At 35.1% G+C, this 21,405-nt stretch overlaps 1 long non-coding RNA gene across 1 annotated transcript; it reads right to left on the reverse strand.

Moving 5' to 3' along the window:
* Positions 5,026–8,688, reverse strand: LOC110267888. Its single transcript, XR_002355848.1, has 2 exons — positions 8,374–8,688; positions 5,026–5,405 (listed from the first exon to the last, which is right to left on the reverse strand). It is a non-coding gene; the product is annotated as an uncharacterized LOC110267888 (long non-coding RNA).

The raw sequence follows: 21,405 nt of genomic DNA on the forward strand, positions 1-21,405 counted from the left end.
GTGGAAGAACATATATCATACCATTGGAGAGCATAGGCACTATGATAGAATGGAGTATGATATAGACACCCAATCAAAGCTGGATTACTTGGTCCGCAGTATGCCAGCATTGAAACCAAAGATCAAGCCATTTGAGCAATGCCAAGAGCTAGTAGACCAATAGAGAGCAAGAACTAAGAAACATACAGCACACATGCAGCATGGGTTGGAGGAAGCTGGACTTTCAGGACTGATAGACCCTATTTGGGATAGAAGGTGCCCTGTTGAAGAACCTCAAGATGCAACCAAGAAGAGGAAGAAGAAGAAAGGAGAGTCAAGCAGGAGCAAGGAGCACGACAACTAGGAGGTGGTGGTGTTTCTTTCATGTTTCTTTTTTAAAATTAAATAAGGAAGATGCATATCTAAAACATGAGATGCCTCCAAATGCTTTATGTTTTACACTTTCATTTTCTAAGTAGTTTTCTTACAAGTGATATGCATTGTGCTTGTTATCAATCATTAGCTTAAATTTTGTTTTGTTTCCCTTCTGCATAAATAAAAGAAAAATGTTTGAAACAAGAAAGTGATTGTCCAATGTTGTAGAAATTAGAATGGAATTCAGTAGTGGTATTTATTTGATTTAATGGTTAGCTCAAATAACAAAAGCTGCATAATAACATGTTCTTTAAAGTGTGAATTAGTTTGCTGCTATAAAGTCTGTTATCAATGAATATCCTTTGAGAATGAAGCCAAATAAGAAAGAAAAAGAAAGAGAAAAGCCAAAAATGGGCAAAGAAACAAACAATAAGGCTAGACACCAATAGCTTGGACCCTAGGACATATATCTGTGGTGTTTTTGTACTAGGATATGCTTGGACAAGTAGGTTCTGAGGAGTATTTCAAAACTTGGCCACTTGGATCAACTGATCTGGGACTGCCAACTAAAAGTTTACTATCAAGAGCAACCTAGTTACAAAGCATTTAGTAATCCAAAGAGATGCTGGGCATCAATGTTCCTAGGAAGAAATTGTGAGCCATGTGTCTGTGGTGAAGAAATGTTGAGCAAAATTTATCCAAAAGGCTGCTGTGACATTTTTCACCAAGCCTTCATTAAAGAATAAGTTTTCTAAGCAAAGGAAAGAAAGAAAAAGCTAAGAGGGATCAATCAAAAGCAAGGCATTATAGCAGTAACTCTACTGAATCTTTGAGGAAACATTTCTTATCTATCAGCAAGTAATAAGTGAGCTACATTTGTCTGCATAAAACCCCATGAATCAAGTTCAATTATCTGCTAAATAAGGACATGTATGCTTCTCTGTTTCATTTCATTTTCTCTTATGTTTAGTGCTTGCTTGGGGACAAGCAAGATTTAAGTTTGGTGTTGTGATGACAAGTCATCTTATGCTAGCTATTCAAGCATTTTTCACTTGTTTCATTAGGTTTTATGCACTTTCTTGCATTATAAGTAAGTGATTTGGAGTGGATTTGCATGGTTATGTTAAATCAATCAACCAACAATTAATTGACACAAAATCATGAGGTTTAAGCTAGAATTAGTTGATTTTATGAATGAATTAGAAACCTTGTGAATTTGGTGATACTTTAATATGTTTGTTTGGTTACTTGTAGGTGAAGAAAAGGAAGAAACAAGGAAAGCGTGGCCTATAATAGAAAAGTGTGGCACTCAAAGGAACCAAGCATAGCGCTCACTAATGGAGCGGAGCGTTCATTAATTGATGGAACCAAATAAAGCAATAGCGCTCCGTTAGCTTTGATACCTATTTCGTGCTCAATTCAAAACAAAGACAAGGCACACACATCCCAAAAGGGGGCAGCCAAGGTTCGAACCAAGCACACAAGGGAGTACTATGCGCTACACCAAGCAAAGCAGCACCTAAAATGGGAGAGCTAAGAATCGAAGAGGGAGCCTCACTCCAAGAAAAGGGCGCTACGTTAGAAAACCTAACTGAGCGCTACTTTGGCATGAGGAATTGCTCCAAAATGTAGCCACCAAGGTTCGAAATAGGGGACACACGTATAGAGAGGGCGCTGCGTTTCTTCTTCTCACTGAGCGCCATTACTTCATGAAGAAATTGGCTAAAATGATGGAACCAAGGCTCGAAGAGGAAGCCTCTCTTCAAAGTATGAAGTGCTTTGTTGAAACAAGTAACTGAGCGCTATGAAGAGGCTTGGTTCGAAGCCTGGGAAGAGCAAATTGAGCACTACGTTGGGTTACATGACTGAGCGCTTCCCTGGGAGGTGTCCCTGAGCCCAATTTCAATTAAATACTACTTTGGATCAAATTCTTCACCAATTTGAAAAAGCCCACTCCAAAGTCTGAAGATCAAAACTAGAAAGTGTATAAATAGGAGTTAGTTTGATTTGTAGAGGATTTTGAACTTTTTTTTCATTTTTAGTTTTATCTTCTACTCACTTTTCAATTTTACTTTGAGCTAAATTTTAGTTTTCATTTGGAATTTGGGAATTTGGGATTGAGATCTGAGTTCTCTTTCTCTTTGTTTTTACCTCTGCATTTCTTACTTTCTGTTTCTAAATTTTGGATTGAGATTGAAGGAATTTTGTTTCAATTCTCGATCTGAAATCCTTCTTTGATTTTCTTCTGCACAATTCAGTGAATTGAGAATTGGATCTGAGGTTCATTTATTGCTTTCATCTTCCTTTCTTCTACAAATCGTTTTCTGTTTGATCAAGGAAGAAATTGAGATCTAGATCTACTTTCTAGTCTCATTGATCCTCTGAGATCTTCAATTTCTCTTTTAGATTTCACAATTGAGCTAAGTTTACTTTCTGTTTTGTTCTTCAAGCAAAGTTTACCTTTCTGTTTAGATTCTCTGCAACTTATTTCATCTTCTACTTCTCTGATCAATTTCTCTTTACATTCTTTTGTTGAATTCTAAATCCTAACTCCCACATCCCTTTACTATTCAAGCAATTTACATTTCTTGCACTTTAAGCTTCAGCTATTTACATTTCTTACAATCTAAGTTTCGGTCATTTACATTACTTGCACTTTAAGTTTCTACTCTTTTACTTTCTTGCATTTTAAGTTTCAGCTCAATTTACATTTCCTGCACTTTAGATTCTGTCAATTTCCCCTCTCCCTTTTATTTTCATGCAATTTAGCTTCTGTTGATCACAATTCACTCAAATCATCAAGTATTTTCTTAACTAAATTCGTCACCTAACTAAAATTACTCAATCCATCAATCCCTATGGAATCGACCTCACTCATGTGAGTAATTACTACTTGATGCGACCCGGTACACTTGCCAGTGAGTTTCAAGTGCTTGGGGAACAAGCAACTTTCAATATCTCTTGTAGGAAGTCATTCAATCTCTTGGAAGGAAAGATACATCATCATGTGTATGGACAAAGGAAGGACATGGAACCCAACAATGATGATGACACAGAGGAAATAAATGGACTCTAGGAGGTTGTACTGTTCTCTGACTGACTTTAGCTTAAATATGCTAATTGAAAGTGCAAATGTCCCCTGTTGATTAGTGTCCTATTAGATTTATTTACTGTCTATTTGCTTTCATGCTGTTGTGGCTTGCTAGTATAGATGCTTTTATCATCTCATCTTGCTTAAATTATATTCTTTGCTCCTCATGCTTGAATAAAAGAAAAATTACTGTGAAACAGAGAAAGAGTAAAAGTCTGGTTTAATCTGAGATAGGATAAGGTTATGTGGTGGTATGTGTTGGTTCACTAGTTGATTTATGAATAAGGCTAGAAGTTGGCATGAATTTGACATATGAACTTGAGTTGCATTTTGATGAGTCCATATTTGACGACATATTTTGGTTTGATTTGAGTGGATTTCATCACTTAAACCCACATTTATTCATCCAAATAACATGCTTTATGTTTTCTCTCTAGATTGTGCCTAAATGTGAAAACATGCATTTTTGTGCTTAAATTAGTTATTTTAATCCCACTTTTATGCCATTCGATGCCATGACATGTTTGATGAGTGATTTTAGGTCCTAAAGGCAAGTTTTGCAAGGCAAAAGTGGAAGGAAGCATGTACAAAGGGAGAAAGCATGAAGAAAATAAAAGGAGAAGCACATATTGGAGTGTGCGTGCGCAGAACAACCCGTGCGTACGCACAAAAGCCACAAAATCATGTGTGCGTACGCACGACAACCTGTACGTACACACAAGAGGAAAATCAGCATGTGTGCGTACGCACACACCTGTGCGTCCGCACACGTCCCAGCGCGTGACTCATTTTATTGTAAATCGCTGGGGGCGATTTCTGGGCCTCCAGGGCCCAATTTTGTGGCTTTCTAAAGCTAATTGAGTGCTATATGAAAGAAGGCCTCACTCCATGTGAAGGGGGGCAATTAGGGTTAGCTTTTATGATGTTTTCTCTTAGTTTCTAGAGAGAGAAGCTCCCCTCTCTTTCTAGAATTAGGTTAGGTTTAGTTTAATTTCCTTTAATTTCTGTCTTTAATTCATGTTTTAATATAGTTTCATTTATGTTTCTTTATTTTATTGTCTTACTTCTCTTAGTTCTTCTTCTTAACACTACAACACAAACGAAGATTAGCGGTGGTTTTTTTCGCTATTAGCGGCGGTTTTAAACCGCCGCAAAACACAATACCGGCAGTTCAAAAAATCGCCCTGGTTATTGGGGTGGGCATTTGATTTCGCGGCGGTTTCCAACAACCGCTGGTATAACCGCCGCTGATTCAATATTTTGCGGCAGTTTATTTGGCGGTGGTTTAAAACCGCCGCAATATACAAGTGTCAGGATTGACGTCATCTTTACTGGCGGTCAAAAACCCCCGCAATTTGGTTATCATGTTTTAAAAAAATTGCAGCGGTTTGTAAACCGCCGCAATCCAAAATGCAGTTTTTAAAAAAAATGTATACTATGGAAGTTTATAACTCCCACAATTTTCACAATTATATTAAAAAAAATTTGGCTTTATAAAGCTACTCAATTATATTGCTTCATCTAGACAAATGCATAAATAAAAACAACCTAAAGATGGCTAAAATATCACGAGTAAAGTAAATAAAAAATCAAGATAATGATATCTTAAAAACAAAATGTCAATAGTAAAATACACATTCGAAAATAATGTAAGAATGAAACATGGTTCAATTGACCATAAAGTATAAAAGATTTATTTGATATGACCAATAAGATCATAGGTCATGACTAAACTCATCACATAATTTATGAAACTACTACTAAACCTAAAAAAAAAAATTGTTGAAAGAATTATATGATTACGTGACATAATATGAAATGATCTGATGTGATGTACTAGAAAAAATTACATGATTTTGTGATGTACTAAAATTGTGTATCATGACACACTTACTTTTCCATTGATACGAACAAGCACATCGTCTAGCTCCAAATGTTTATTAGCTGGACCGCCTGGCACCTAAACAAGCCAAGGATTAAGCCCAAAAAATTTGAATGGATTTCACCCCATAAAAGATTAAAATTCTGAGTAACAATATGCTTATCGCAGAGTCCACAACTAGCATTCCAATTTCACTAGATGGAGAAGAATGACGTACCATCTACATTATTCATAAACAGGGTACTTATTCAAGGCATATTTAATTGAAACTGCTATTAAGAGAGGTTGCATGTATCATATTTTACACAAATTAGAAATAAAAAAGAGATTGCTCAATTCCAAGGGAAACACCAATTTGAGAAACAAGAGAAAAATAAGAGCAAACAAGTAGTAAGCAAATAGAAGACAAAACAAATTAAGATGTCAAAAAAAACATGATGAGTGAGAAACTCTACCGTTATATTCATCCGTAATGAGCAGCATATAAAATACAATGAAAAGAATGATGTGACATTACTAAATTATAATGGATAAAGTGTCTACAATCATCACACACTCCTATATGTAAAAGATTTGATGAGCAGACAAGTTGATTCAAAAGTCAAAGAAAAACTTGTAAATAAGATTGGTAAAATTTGTGAAGGTCTCAACTAAATTCTATTATCATAAGGTAAAAAAGTGATACTGTAAGACCCAGAACTTTTGAAGGATCTTATTAGGAGCTGATTTTTAATATATTTATTATTAGAGATTTTACTTTCAGAAATTATTTCATTGAGATTGTAATCAATCTCAATTAAATAATTTCTGAAAGTAAAATCTCTAATAATAAATATATTAAAAATCAGCTCCTAATAAGATCCTTTAAAAGTTCTGGGTCTTACAGATACAAATGACAAACTTGAAGTGTAGCACTGGTATAGAAACTGCCTTCTATTTATCAACATATGTTTCACTGCCCTTTTGAATAAATCTCGATTTCCTCACTATCTGAAAAGTATATAATTGTGTTTAGTTGCCCAAAAATCCAAAAAACCCATATCATATTTTCAATTAAGCAGAAAAGGATCATGTATGCTATAGATCAGGTCTAGACTAAGATCAATAAACATTAACAGAATCAGATTAATATGCCAAATTAAGATTAGCTATACCTTAAAGAAAATGATCCACAATAATAAATAAGATAGAGAATCTTGTAACACATTACCATCTTGAGAATCAATATACATGAAGACATGGCATTAATCTGAGCCCAAAAAATTTCTAAAGACAACAATAGAGGAAACATTTCCATCTTAAGAAAAGACATAGTTCTCAACATCTCATAACACTTGTTTCTTCTTTTTTTTATTGTACAAAACAAATTAAAGAACCAAAATATAATTGAATATGGTTAATGGACATTTTAAAAATGGACTTAAACAGCTAACAAAGTGAGAATTATTGGCTTAGGAAAGCATAAAAATTATCAAACCGTTAAATAATCAATTAAAGCAATTATATATTTTAATGCAATCATACTCCTTTATTGTACTAGCTGGCTAGTTTTATAACACATTAGAATTTGGATTATTTAAAAAAAAAGTCTTCAACAAAATAAGAATAAGTTGATTGGCTCAGTGGGTCATGATGACACAATCAATACTTGAACAATTGTGTGCATAATGAAATATGAATATTTTATTAAATATTTCACTTAGTTACTTAATATTTTTTACCATATAAACAAGCATATTTAGTATTCAAACTACACAATCAATGAAAATCTCCAAAGATAGAATAATTTCCAAAAAAGATAAAAGAAAAAAATTCAAATAAATTATGGAACTCTGCGGTTTTGCTCCTCTTTCAAGGAGTACGTGAATATATTAATAGGAATATACTTAAGAAAATTATTGCATTTATTTCTTTTATTCCTCAACTAAAAACTTCTTGAGAATTCTGTATTATCATATATGTGACTTGGATATTAGAATCAAATGGATAAAAAATTTTCTCAGCAGAAACCAAGGTATTGTCATAAGAGAGGGCACAAGAAAGGCCACCAGCCAATGCAGATCTTAAAACACTTCCAACAAGAATCTCAAACAGAGATAGAAAACTTGATACAATAAATCTCAAACACCAAATGAAACAGTTAAATTAATTAAAGATATGTGCTGCTTACATGTATTGTTAGTACTTAGTACACCAACAAACAAGAAATTATTGGCACGCATAAAGCTTAAACCAAACTCCAGAGTTCAAACCAATGGCTTTCATGGATTTGTGAGGTGTGTGAGAATAAACTAAAATTCCAATTAGAATTATATCCTGCCCTGAAATAACAACTAGAATACTAAAGTTAAGTAATCCTCTTCAGATAGTTCAAAACAAAAGTAAGGAGGCATGTAGAAAGTTATTATAAGACTAACAATAACAAGCATTCACAGAGCATTTAGAATAATCCAAAAGTAATCACACGATGAATTTGATCCCAACAAAGCACAAGTATCACTTTCTCCTTGTTAAAGATAGATGTTGTGCAGATATTAAAATTGAGCATGCATCTCCCCCAATTTTTCATGGCTATACCACATTCAAGAGAACAAAGAGATATGAATTTGAAAGAGTTTTAATACGTAATCACAAAAATTGAAGTCAAATGCACACCTTCTTTTGTAGATTCACAAATGACTAAAAAATTGAAACTGGGAAAGTAGAATGTCTATCTGTATTATACACTACAGATTATATAGAATTTGCTTTTGTAGCTAATCAATTTCGAATATATAAAAACATAATAAAAATAGAATACAAGACAATAACAATGATGAAAATTAACAATTTTAAATATACCAATGCAAAATCAGAATAAAAACAGCAACCAAAAGAAAATCCCAAATTTCAATCCAATAGCCATAAATTAATTCAGAATCAAATATCCACTAGAATTACCTCAGAATCCATGCAATTATGTTAGAAGTCAGAATCAAACCCAACAACAATTTTGAAAATTAACAAGAAAAAAAACGCAACTGAAGAATTAGGGATGAGTGCTTACTGGAGACGAGAAGGCGAGCCAGCAGCAGATCTGAACCGACGATGACGACGAGGACAGGTCCGAGCTTCACGAAGAGGGCAGAGACGGCATCGCGAGCAGCAACTCCGAAACGGCCTTCTAGCGACGCGAGGAGATGAGCAGACCTTCGACGGCGAGAGCTACTACAGGCGAGGGCTGCGTGAGGTGAGAGCGTTCAGAGGCAAGTGCTTCGACGGCTGGAGAGCATAGGGAGTCAGAGCTGAGGGTTAGGGCTGGTGGGGAGTGTATAACGAAAGAGGGTTTCTCAAAGGGGGAGTAGTATATATGATGGTGTTAGTGTTTTAATAATAATAATAATAATAGGATCAACATCTTGATTAGTGGCGTTTGTTCAAGAAATAGCCGCTAATCAATCAGACTCTGTGGCACATGATGTCAATTGCTGCGATTTCTGATATTTGTGGCGATTAGATAAACGGCCGAAATTTTTTATCCGCTATCCTCCGCCTATCCTGTAGTGTAATTTCTCTTTTATGTCACTTTTCATGTTATGAATACTCTTTGTCAATTTTAATTTCATTTAATGCAATTTATGTTTCCATGTCATTTATTGCTTTCTTTAGTTGTTATTGTTATTTTCTTGCTTTGGTAGCTTTAAAATTTATTTTAATGTATTTTAATATTATTTTATTTTCATGCACACCAAGTGTTTGATAAAATGCTTGGCTTAGTTTTTACATAGTTTTTCCACACTCTTGGCTTGAAATTGTTGACTTTGGTGATCCTTGAGTCATTGATGTCCATTCTTGTTTCATATATTATATTAGTTAATTGATTTGGTCTCCCTTGACTCTATGTGACCCCTTAGTGTTGACATAGGACTTAGGGATTGAAATCAACTATGCCTATTTGACTTATCTTCGATGTAAGGTTGACTAAGTAGGATTAACTCTTCAATAATCATCATATGTTTGTGGTCAATGGCTAGGATAGGTAACCGTAGCTCTCAATTGCTTGCCAAGGGGTTTTCTTGCACTTTAAGTTTCCTTTCCTTGCATTTTATTGCTTTGAATTTTATTGCTTTGACTTATAATTCCTTGAATGTTTGTTGCTTTGATGTTTAATTCCTTTCATATTTAGTTTTCACACTCTTGGTTAAGAAATTGGGGTTTTGGGTGGAATTGAGTTGTGGATGTCCATTCCGCATTGTGTGAGAATAGTTAATTGGTTTGGTTTCCATTGACGCTAGTCCTTCACTAAGTAATTAGTGAGTTGACTAGGACTTATGGATTGAGATCAATTACGTCTTTTGACTAATTCTCAAGGAGGATTGACTGATTTTGATTGATTCCACACAATTGCCATGTTTGTGGTCCATAACTAGGATAGGAAACCTAGATTATCCACTTCTTGCAAAGAGTTGCCATTTACATTCCTTGCATGCTCATTTACTTTCTTGCTATTTACATTTCTTGCTCTCTTGCTTTCATTCTCATTTCTCCATGATTTCTCCCATAGCCAATAATTGTACATTTCATTGCAACTCCTAGGGAAAACGATCCGGGAGTTAAATACTCTCGGTTATTTTGTATTGGATTTAATATTTGATCTTAGGAATTAATTGTTGGTCTAGACTATACTTTCAACGATGTAATTCTATTTTGTGAAATTCTAGACTAACAATAGTTCTCATTATCAAATTTGGCGTCGTTGCTTTTGTGGTTATTGTTTTACCCGATCAATGTGCTGTGTTCTAAATTGTGCGCACATTTAGAATACACACATTGCATTTTATCATACCACACACATCTTACTTTTCCTCAATTGTTGTTTATTTGTCTACAAAGGAACCAGAGCCCCCGGAGCCCACCAGCTGAAGGTGGAGCCTCACAGTCCTTCACCCCCGGATCATGTGCATGGACGGAGGACCGTGCATTATTTAAGTGTGGGGGAGGATCGCTAACTTCAAGGGGATAAAATCTCTTTTCTTAGACACTTTGCAACATTCCTTTTTGTTTCTTTTTTCTTCAATTTTTGCAATTTTGTTCTTGTTTGTATTTTGTTTAGTTTGGTTTATTTGTATATATCTCTTTAATGCTTATAGTTATATGGTAGTAAATACTTACATGTTGCATGTTAGATTAAATAAGTTTGGTAAAACAACAAAGAATTTTCAAGAAATCTCTCTTTGGGCATTCCATTGATTAGATTTAAAAATCATTTTTTGAACTTGCTTGAAGTATTTTCTTATGGAACATAGAAAAGAGCTTGAACAAATACCAAGTGAGATTTGAGCTTAAAGTAAGTGGTTGCATATTTTCAATCACAAATTTTGTTCTTGTGTGTTATAAACTCCTTTTATGATTGTGATCTTAGATTTGCTTTAATCTATATGTCCTATATTTGTTGTTTTGGATTGTATTTAGTATGATTGAGGCCATCTTTGTATAGCTCACAAACCCATATGGCCAACCCTTACATCTACCTTTGTAACCACTTTTTGAGCCTTTAATTCTCCTTTGTTCTTATTATAAGCACATCATTCACCCTAAGTGAAAAATCATTATGTCCATGTATTGTATCTTTGATTAGCTTGGGTTTGAGTGTGTGTATTAATCAAGTGTGGGAGAATTTGTGGGAAACATTGGTAGAAAGTTAGTTTGGGTGTTCATTGAGAATATTTTAAAAAATGGGTAAACACTCATGCATCTATTAATTAAGACCTATGCATCTCTTTTTGTTGATAAAAGAAAAATTTTGGTGTACATATTTTATAAATAAAAAAAAGAGAGAAAAAGAAAAGAAAAGAAACGACAATAAGAATGTAAATAAAGGATGCATATGTGTGTGAATTAACAAGAAGATGCATGAGTGAAGGCGAAAAAAAAAAGGGGAAATAAATGGGAAGTTAGGTTGTTCTCTTTAGTATACATAGGTTGATATAGGATTAGGTGGGATACTAGAGCTAATCAAAGATCCAATCTATTAGCCCACTTAACCATATTAATCCTACCCTTACCTAAGCCCCATTACAACCCTCAAAAGTCCTCATGATATTTGCACTCATGCATCAAATATTAGTTGATTGTTAAATGACTTGCAAATTTTTGAAAACATGATTAAAGGAGGATTGAGTGATTAACCCCTAAACACTGAGCGATTAGAGTGTAAACACATCCGGTGAGGGTTTCAATTGCTCAATTCTATGTTCCCATTGCTCATCTTGTATCTTCTTGCAAGTTGTTGAAATGAATTTGAAAATTTCAAATCAAATCTTTAGATGTGGACCATATTGCTATATTCGCTTTGTCTTAGCCCTAAGCTTTGTTTTGGATTGATTGAGATTCTATTGTTTGTTTTTGCCAAACTCAATAGGAACCATAGTGTAGATAGAGATAGCATTTAGTGTAGTTGCATGCATGTAGTTAGTTGCATTTAATAAATTACTTGCCCTCCGTACCCTTTTCCTTTGATTGTGATTACCATGAGGACATGCTATTGTTTAAGTGTGGGGGAATTGATGAGTCCATATTTGATGATATATTTTGGTTTGATTTGAGTGGATTTCATCACTTTAACCCACATTTATTCATCCAAATAGCATGCTTTTGTGTTTTCTCTCTAGATTGTGCCTAAATGTGAAAACATGCGTTTTTGTGCTTAAATTAGTTATTTTAATCCCACTTTTATGCCATTCGATGTCATGACATGTTTGATGAGTGATTTTAGGTCCTAAAGGCAAGTTTTGCAAGGCAAAAGTGGAAGGAAGCATGTACAAAGGGAGAAAGCATGAAGAAAACAAAGGAGAAGCACACATTGGAGTGTGCGTGCGCACAACAACCCGTGTGTATGCACAAAAGCCACAAAATCATGTGTGCGTACGCACGACAACCTGTGCATCCGCACACATCCCAGCGCGTGACTCATTTATTGCAAATCGCTGGGGGCGATTTTTGGGCCTCCAGGGCCAAATTTTGGGGCTTTCTGAAGCTGATTGAGTGCTATATGAAGGAAGACCTCACTCCATGTGAAGGGGGCAATTAGGTTAGCTTTTATGATGTTTTCTCTTAGTTTCTAGAGAGAGAAGCTCCCCCTCTCTCTAGAATTAGGTTAGGTTTAGTTTAATTTCCTTTAATTTCTGTCTTTAAGTCATGTTTTAATATAGTTTCATTTATGTTTCTTTACTTTATTGTCTTACTTCTCTTAGTTCTTCTTCTTAATTTCTCTTTTATGTCACTTTTCATGTTATGAATACTCTTTGGCAATTTTAATTTCATTTAATGTAATTTATGTTTCCATGTCATTTATTGCTTTCTTTAGTTGTTATTGTTATTTTCTTGCTTTGGTAGCTTTAGAATTTATTTTAATGCATTTTAATATTATTTTATTTTCATGTACACCAAGTGTTTGATAAAATTCTTGCCTTAGTTTTTACATAGTTTTCCCACACTCTTGGCTTGAAATTGTTGACTTTGGTGATCCTTGAGTCATTGATGTCTATTCTTGTTTGATATATTAGAGTAGTTAGTTAATTTAGTCTCCCTTGACTCTATGTGACCCCTTAGTGTTGACATAGGACTTAGGGATTGAAATCAACTATGCCTATTTGACTTATCTTCGATGTAAGGTTGACTAAGTAGGATTAACTCTTCATAATCATCATATGTTTGTGGTCAATGGCTAGGATAGGTAATCTTAGCTCTCAATTTCTTGCCAAGGGGTTTTCTTGCACTTTAATTTTCCTTTCCTTGCATTTTATTACTTTGACTTTTATTGCTTTGACTTTTAATTCCTTGCATGTTTGTTGCTTTGATGTTTAATTCCTTGCATGTTTAGTTTTCACACTCTTGGTTGAGAAATTGGGTCTTTGAGTGGAATTCAGTTGTGGATGTCCATTCCGCATTGTGTGAGAATAGTTAATTGGTTTGGTTTCCATTGACGCTAGTCCTTCACTAAGTAATTAGTGAGTTGACTAGGACTTATGGATTGAGATTAATTATGTCTTTTGACTAATTCTCAAGGAGGATTGACTGATTTTGATTGATTCCACACAATTGCCATGTTTGTAGTCCATAACTAGGATAGGAAACTTAGATTATGCACTTCTTGCCAAGAGTTGCCATTTACATTCCTTGCATGCTCATTTACTTTCTTGCTATTTACATTTCTTGCTCTCTTGCTTTCATTCTCATTTCCCCATGCTTTTCCCCATAGCCAATAATTGTACATTTCATTGCAACTCCTAGGGAAGACGACCCGGGAGTTAAATACTCTCGGTTATTTTGTATTGGATTTAATATTTGATCTTGGGAATTAATTGTTGGTCTAGACTATACTTTCAACGATGGAATTCTATTTTTTGACATTTCATGAGACTTGACAAATGGAAGAGGTCTAAAATAAAAGAAAGAAAATACAAGAAAAAGAAACAAAAGAGAAATAAACAAGGCTGGGCACCAATGGCTTAAGATTTAGATATATGCCTGTGATGTTCTTGTACAAAGATAAGCTTGGATAACTAGGTTCTAAGGGGTGCTTCATCACCCGGCAACTTGGGTTAACTAACCCGGGATTGCCAACCAAAAGTCCACCATCAAGAGCTACTTTAAGACAAAGCATTTAGTGACCCAAAGAGGTGCTGGGCATCAATTTCCAAAGAACAAAACAAGCTAAATGCCTGTGATGTATGTGTGCTAAGGAGAGGCTTGAACAAGTAAGCCCATAGGGGTGTTTCAACACCTAGCATCTTGAACCAACTAGGGCGAGAATGCTGGCTGAAAGCTTATTCTAAAAAGCTGCCTTACCACATAGCATTAAGCCTCAGCTAAGCAATAAATCTCAATCAAAAGAAAGAGAGATAGAAAAAAATTAAGGATCAAGCAATAACAAGTCTCATTTTTTTGTGTAATTCAACTAAGGATCCAAAGGGGTGTTGATGTCTCAGTTACAGAATAAAAATCTCTAAAATACCATGCATGAAAACCCCATTAACTAGTATTGAATGTTTTGCAAATAAATACTTATACTCTTCTCTGTCTTCATTCATTCTTGTTCTGTCTTACTGCTTGCTTAGGGACAAGCAAGATTTAAGTTTGGTGTTGTGATGACAAGTCATCTTAGGCTAGTTTCACAAGCCTATTTCATTAGTTTTTACTTGGTTTTCATGCATTTTTAGGCAATAAGTAAGTATTTAAGTGAGAATTTCATGCTTGTCTGGATTCAATCAAACATTGGTAATTTTATGCATTTTTATTAGATTTTTCTTTTGTAAGATTTAGTTAATAATATGAATGGAGCAAGATTTGATGATTATGCCAAGGCTTTGATACATCTGTTTGGTTGATGATAGGAGAAAATATGTTGAAAAGAAAAAGCAAAAAAAGTGATGTGTAGATGAACGCTGCGTTCATTTGATGAACGCTACGCGTACAAGGTGCTTACGCGCAGGCTGACACTTTTGGAGATCCACATGTACGCATGCATCGCGCGGACGCATGGAAGGAGGATCAGCGTTTACCAGCAATGAACGCTACGTTCACTTTGAATGAATGCCTGCGATACTCTTAAAATTGGAATTTGAATTTTGTCACCGATGCGCACGCGTGCATAATGCGCACAAGTCGAGGTGACAAAAGTGGTGGTTGGTGCAAACGCGTACATGATGCTGGAGCGTAGAAGTGATGATTTACCATCCACGCGCACGTGCATAGGACGCGCACGCGTAAGGAGCGTTCATGGCGCGAACGTAGCGTTCAGTTAATGAACGCTGCCAAGGGACGCGCACACGTGAAGATGGCGCGCAAGCATGGCTGAGGCTGAAGACAATGATGACGCGCACGCGTTACGCGTATGCGTCGATGTGCAAAAATGCAAGGGGACGCATGGGTGCGAAGCACGCGCACGCGTGATGATGCATTCAGTGAGCAAGGACACGCAAGCATATGGGTCGCGTATGCGTGGGTGTAAAATCGCTCCATTCTCCAAATGAACGCTAGGCTCTCCTGGAAGTGCATTTCTGCTAAAATTAATCTAATTCCAAGCCCATTGAAACTTCAATGCAAGCAGAGCCCATTGACATCACTCAAAGGCACAAGAAACAGTTAGAATAGGAATTTCATTTATTGGTAATTTGTTTTCAATTTCAATTTCATTTGCAATTTAGGAATGCCTATAAAAAGGCTCGGTTAGTCTATTAGGAGAGGCTTCACGGACAATAGGTTGCATTAGTAGTAGGCAGCAGTAGGAGTAGGAGTAGGAGTAGAATAGAAGGCCCTCTTGAAACATTTTTATTTTTCTGCACTTTTACATTTCAATATTGAATTTAATTTAGCTTATGCAATTTCAGTTTCTGATAATTCTCTTCTGCAAATTTTCCTTTTTGCAATTTTACAATTCAGTTTATTGAGCTTGATTTACCTTCCTGCAATTCTGACCCTCTGCAATTTTACATTTGAGTTTGCTGTGAGCTTGAATTACATTTCTATGCAATTTAAATTTCCCTGCACCCAATTCCCTTTACAATTGATGCAATTTACTTTTCTTGTCATTTAAGCTTCTGCAAATCTATATTCTGCACTTTACATTCTCTGAAATTTACATTCTATTGATTAAATTTCACTCAATTCACCACTGTTAGCTTAACTAGACTAATCACCTCACTAAAGTTGCTTGATCCATCAATCCTTGTGGGATCGACTTCACTCTTGTGAGTTATTACTACTTGATGCGACCCGGTACACTTGCCGGTGAGTTTGTGTGGAATCGATTTTCCCTCATCACACGTGACGCTCTGTCACGCGTATGCGTCGGCTACGCGTACGCGTTGCTGGACTTCTGCGCTTGTCACGCGTACGCGTCACTGTGCGACTTCGCTGGTCACGCGTACGCGTCAGTCACGCGTACACGTCGCTGTAAAATGCTCCAAGTCACGCGCACGCATCAGCCATGCGTGCGCGTCGATCCTCGTTGCTTAGCTCATTAGTTTCTTGTGTTCCTTCCACTTTGACATGCCTCATCTTCATCCTTTAAGTCATTCAAGCCCTATAAACCTGAAAACACTTCACAAACACATCATGGTATCAAATGGTATAAAGGGAAATTAAAAATTAATAATTTTAAGGCCTAGGAAGCATTTTTCAACTATATCACAAAATTAGGAAGGAAATGAAAAACATGCAATTTACATGAATAAGTGTGCGATTAGTTGACACAAACCCGCTCAATTCAGTCCGAAATATACCATAAAATAGTGGTGCATCAGATTGTCAAGATTGAATCATTAAAGTTGATGTGCATGATTCTTTAATTACTTGAGGACAAGCAAAGTTTCAAGTTTGGTGTTGTGATGCATGTGTATCATGAGTAGTTTTTCTATGTCATTTCATATAGGAAGTCAATGCATTATACTCAATTATGAAGTGTTTTAGTGCTTAATTTGAATACTACTTTGATTGCTTTAAGTTTATGAATTTTGTAGGAAATGATAGAAAAAGAAGCAACAAAAGCACTACTAGAGGAATCACTCAAGCAACACTTTTAGGAAATTCAAGATAGAGTCTTTCATGACACTTTTTGAAGCTTAAAAGAAAACCAAATAGTGCAAGCTCCAGGGACTTAATTTAGAAGGCAAAGTGGTGTCTCAGACTCCACTCATATGGCATCTCCAACGACATTTTGGGTGCACCTCCAGGGCCTCCATTTTGAGTAGTACAATGATGTCTCCAACGCCATTTCTTGTGCCTCCTGGGCCTTCATTTTGAGCAGCACAATGAGCATCACAATTGCGTCTCAAACGACACCTTCTATGGCGCCTCCAACGCCACACCATGAAGGAAGATTGGTGAAGCAAAGTGGCGTCTAAGACGCCATTCCCACAAAGCGTCTCTCCCTTAGACGCCTTCGACTATTTCAAGCAAAAACAAGGCTTGAAATGGCATCTCCAACACCATATATGGAGTCTCACACGCCACCAACAAAGCACACATCCAGGACTTTATTTGGAGCAAGATTTTGAGCTTCAATTTGGCTTCTAAATGAGCACCTAACATGCTAAAGCATGCACTCTCAGGCACATGAATTTTAAGACATATCTAATGCTAATCAAGCCCAACTAATCAAGCTCACAACCATCAACATAATAACTCACAAGGCTCAGGATCCAAAGAGAGCAAGGAAGATCATTAGTTAGAGTTAGTTAGGAAGTACATTTGATTATAATTTGAATTTTATTTTGAATTTGAATTTGAGAATAGTTAGACTAGTATAAACTTCCCAATTATTTTCTCATTGGGGGAAAACTTTCATTTTCTTACTTCATTTTCTATTTCTTTCACATTTTCATACCCATTTTTGTAATTATTTGAGTTATGATTAGCTAATCCTCTCTTCATTGGGGGAAAAGAGCTATGTTGGATTTCAATACATTAATGTGACTAATTCTTCAACTTCAATTTATCTTTCAATTGTTTCTTTAGAAAGAGTCTCCGTTCTTCATCAAGGATCTAAATCTATCGGAAGATAATTTAGATCCAAATTGGATTTTATGATCACTTGAAAAAGTGGATTTATGAAATCAAGCTTGAAAACTCTTTCTCTCAATTCTCATGATTATGGATCTGGATTTGATATGTGACATTGAATCAATCCTATCTAGATCTTGAAGAATTGGGTGGTGATAAGTCAAAGATTGTGCTTCATCTCTTCTCATGTGCAATTGATCAAAGAATTGGCAATTGATCAAGTCAAGCGAAATTGAATTACCAAGGAATTGGAATTCAATTACTTATTATTTGTCCAGAGATCAATGATTGCATGATTGAAGTGGAGATGAGAGCTACTGATCCTGAGGACTCAATATTTCTCTACCCCAATGTTCTTCTCATTATCGTCTTCTTACCTTACTTTAGAATTGCCTTTAATTGATACATTTATATTGATTCTTTTCCTTGCACTTTACTATTGCTTCTATTCACCTTAATTCTTACCATTTACATTTCATTTATTTATATTCTTGCAATTTAAATTCTAGTCATTTACATTTAAGTCATTTGTTGTTTTCATTTACTTCTTTATCAAGTCATTTAAATCTTAGCATGTATTACCAATTTTTCATCATCCAAATTTGAATTGTCTAACTAGAATAATCAATTGATCATTACTTGCTTAATCCGTTAATCCTCATGGGAACAATAACCCACTCGCCGTGGTATTACTTGATGCGACTCGGTGCACTTGATGATGAGTTAAGCATAGAAATGTAATTTCATGCTATCCCTACCATATCCAAGAACAAAATACAATTATACTCGCCAATCACATAGAACAAGATAGAATATAACAGAAAATGAGCATAGTCAGACATATTGGTCCCCAATGAATTATATTATCAGTCGGATTAATCTCTAGAAAACGATTACATTTTGGTATTTTGTAAGACAGGGATCAATTTATCGTCGATAGATCCTACGTGTCAGTTAACATTTGACTCATTTGATTAACGTGCCACATGGGATATCGTCATTAGGATTTGACGACTCGAGTTGATGGGAGACCAATTTGACTAATGTTAATGGTTGTTAAGGACTTATGAAACTATTAAAAATTATTACGGATTAATACGTCTAATGTGGACTTTTTTGGGACTAATTTGAATAAATACTCAATAAAAATATTAGAATTATTAATAAATATCAACATAATTAATTATTAAATGTTGATTTATGTATAATTGATTATATAATACTTTTCTAAAATATAGTTGAGAAAAGAAAGATATGCAAATTGGCATCAGAATATACTTCATCACTATGCTTGATGTTAGAATGTAAGTCATTATAGAATTAGAATTATTGGTTATTGATTATTGACTCACGAAAATATAAGAAAAATTATAATAGTAATTACTAAAAAGATATGAAATAAAATGATAAAATTATTTACAAATATCAATAATCATTAAAAGTTAACTTGGCTATGAGTGATTATATGATATTTTTCTAAAAAATTATTAAAAAATATATGCAAATTAGTATCATTAGTATCTATCGATACGCTATAGTTATTTATCACAAAATTTTAGATTTTTTATTTAAATTAAATAAATATAAAAATTACAAAAATGCATAAAATATAAATAATTACTTAAATGCACAACGTATCACATCTTGGATACTAAAGGAGGAACTAAAAAATAAGCATATCTCAAGTACTCAAATCCCATTCTGTAACGCAACGACGGCTAACGTATTCAGGATGTACTCGGAATACGTGTTAAGCATAGAAAAGGGTACTGAACATCCGAGATACGTATAAATACTGAACACGGTCTCAATATCCGAGATAAACTAGTAACATGTACTACCAATAATCTAAGTACATCATGTATAGTGATACAAAAAAAATCACATGATAATACTACATAAACTATGTTCTAACTACTAATGCCGGTCGCCAGGATGGTCCAAGTGATGTCCCATCTCACATCCATGAGGACGTGCCACTCTTGGAGACCGTGTTGGCCGAGGAGGAACAATCGAGTGGCTCGTAGTGGAAGGTGTCTGCTGTGCTGGTGGTGGTACTTTCCCATGCATGTGTGAATGCGGTGGAGGTGGAAGCGATACTAATCCAGTCATAGGTGGATATGGTGATGGTAGTGGAATCTGGTAATACGATGATGAGTGCTGATCCATGTTGATGCGATGGTGGTAGTGGAGTCGGGTGATATGATGATGGCATCTGATCGCCTGTTGGATGAGCTGTATATAGTCCAAACCATGTTTAGTGTGATGCTTAACTCCTGGACCTGCCAATGAGCCAGGTATATCGGTATGGTCTCTCTAAGTTCGATCACGATTTGCGTACTGATCCATCACATCCCCAGATGCACCCACGATCTGAAAATATGTCATCGATGTTTATTTCAACGTCTGAGCCAATGTCAAACTGGGTCTAGTCTCAGGCAACTCCATCATCCTAGTGATGAGTAGTGTTAGAGCTACCTGAGATGAGAGTCCTGGCTATGTCCCCCAGAAAAGAATCCCAATGAAAAAATTTCTACATGGTAGCTGCCGTAGGATCCTCCGATATATCCTCCAACTATGCATATTCAGCCTCCTTGTCTGACAGCTGATCATCTCCTTCAGCACACTATTTGATACATATTCTAATATTTATATAGATGCATTTTCTAATTTATATATAATCTAATTTAGATTATATATAACATAATAGATAAAATAAATTTCATTGTATAAGTATACATAAAAAAACCCTTTTGTTAAGAAATAGAATTCTCGGGATAGGAATAAACAAATCATGGATAAATCTAAGCGACTCTTTCTTAAATCCAAACGATCTTTTCGTAGGCGTTTGCCCCCGATTTACCTAAATTAATATAGAACTTCTAACTAACAAAATCAAAATATCTAACACATTAACTAAATTAATAAAGCCTAAACACCTAACTTAATTATTTATTGAAAATAAAATAGGAAAAAATTAATTTTAAAATCCAAAGATCTAGCTATATGCCAATTGCCAAGTTGCATTTAGTCTGTTGATGTCTCCGTCGCAAACATATTGTCAGAGAGCCATATGTACTTTAGGACCTCGAACTTAAGCTGTTATAAAGTTACAAAATTCTTAAAAATTATTCAAATGAACGAAAATCTCGACTATTGTGGCTTCATATATGTCTCGAAGCATATTTTGAGTGCTGAGACCCGTATTAAGCTTTTGAGTGTATCTCGAATACTAAGATCTTGTTTAGCATTTACACGTATCTCGAATGCTCAGTTTTCGTTTTCCTGCTTAACACGTATTCTGAATGCACCCTGGATACGTCAGTCGTCGTTACGTTACCGGGATCTAGGTACACGATATATGCTTATTCTCTAATTCCTTCCTCATATCCGAAATGTAATACGTTATGTATTTAGGTAATTACTTTATATTTTATGTATTTTCGTAATTTCTATATTTATTTAATTTAAATAAAAAATTCCTTTTTTCTTTAAACTTTAAAAAAATCTTAAAATAAAAATAAATATCATCCAC

This window comes from Arachis ipaensis, chromosome B10 (assembly GCF_000816755.2).
Source record: "Arachis ipaensis cultivar K30076 chromosome B10, Araip1.1, whole genome shotgun sequence".
Lineage (NCBI taxonomy): Eukaryota > Viridiplantae > Streptophyta > Magnoliopsida > Fabales > Fabaceae > Arachis > Arachis ipaensis.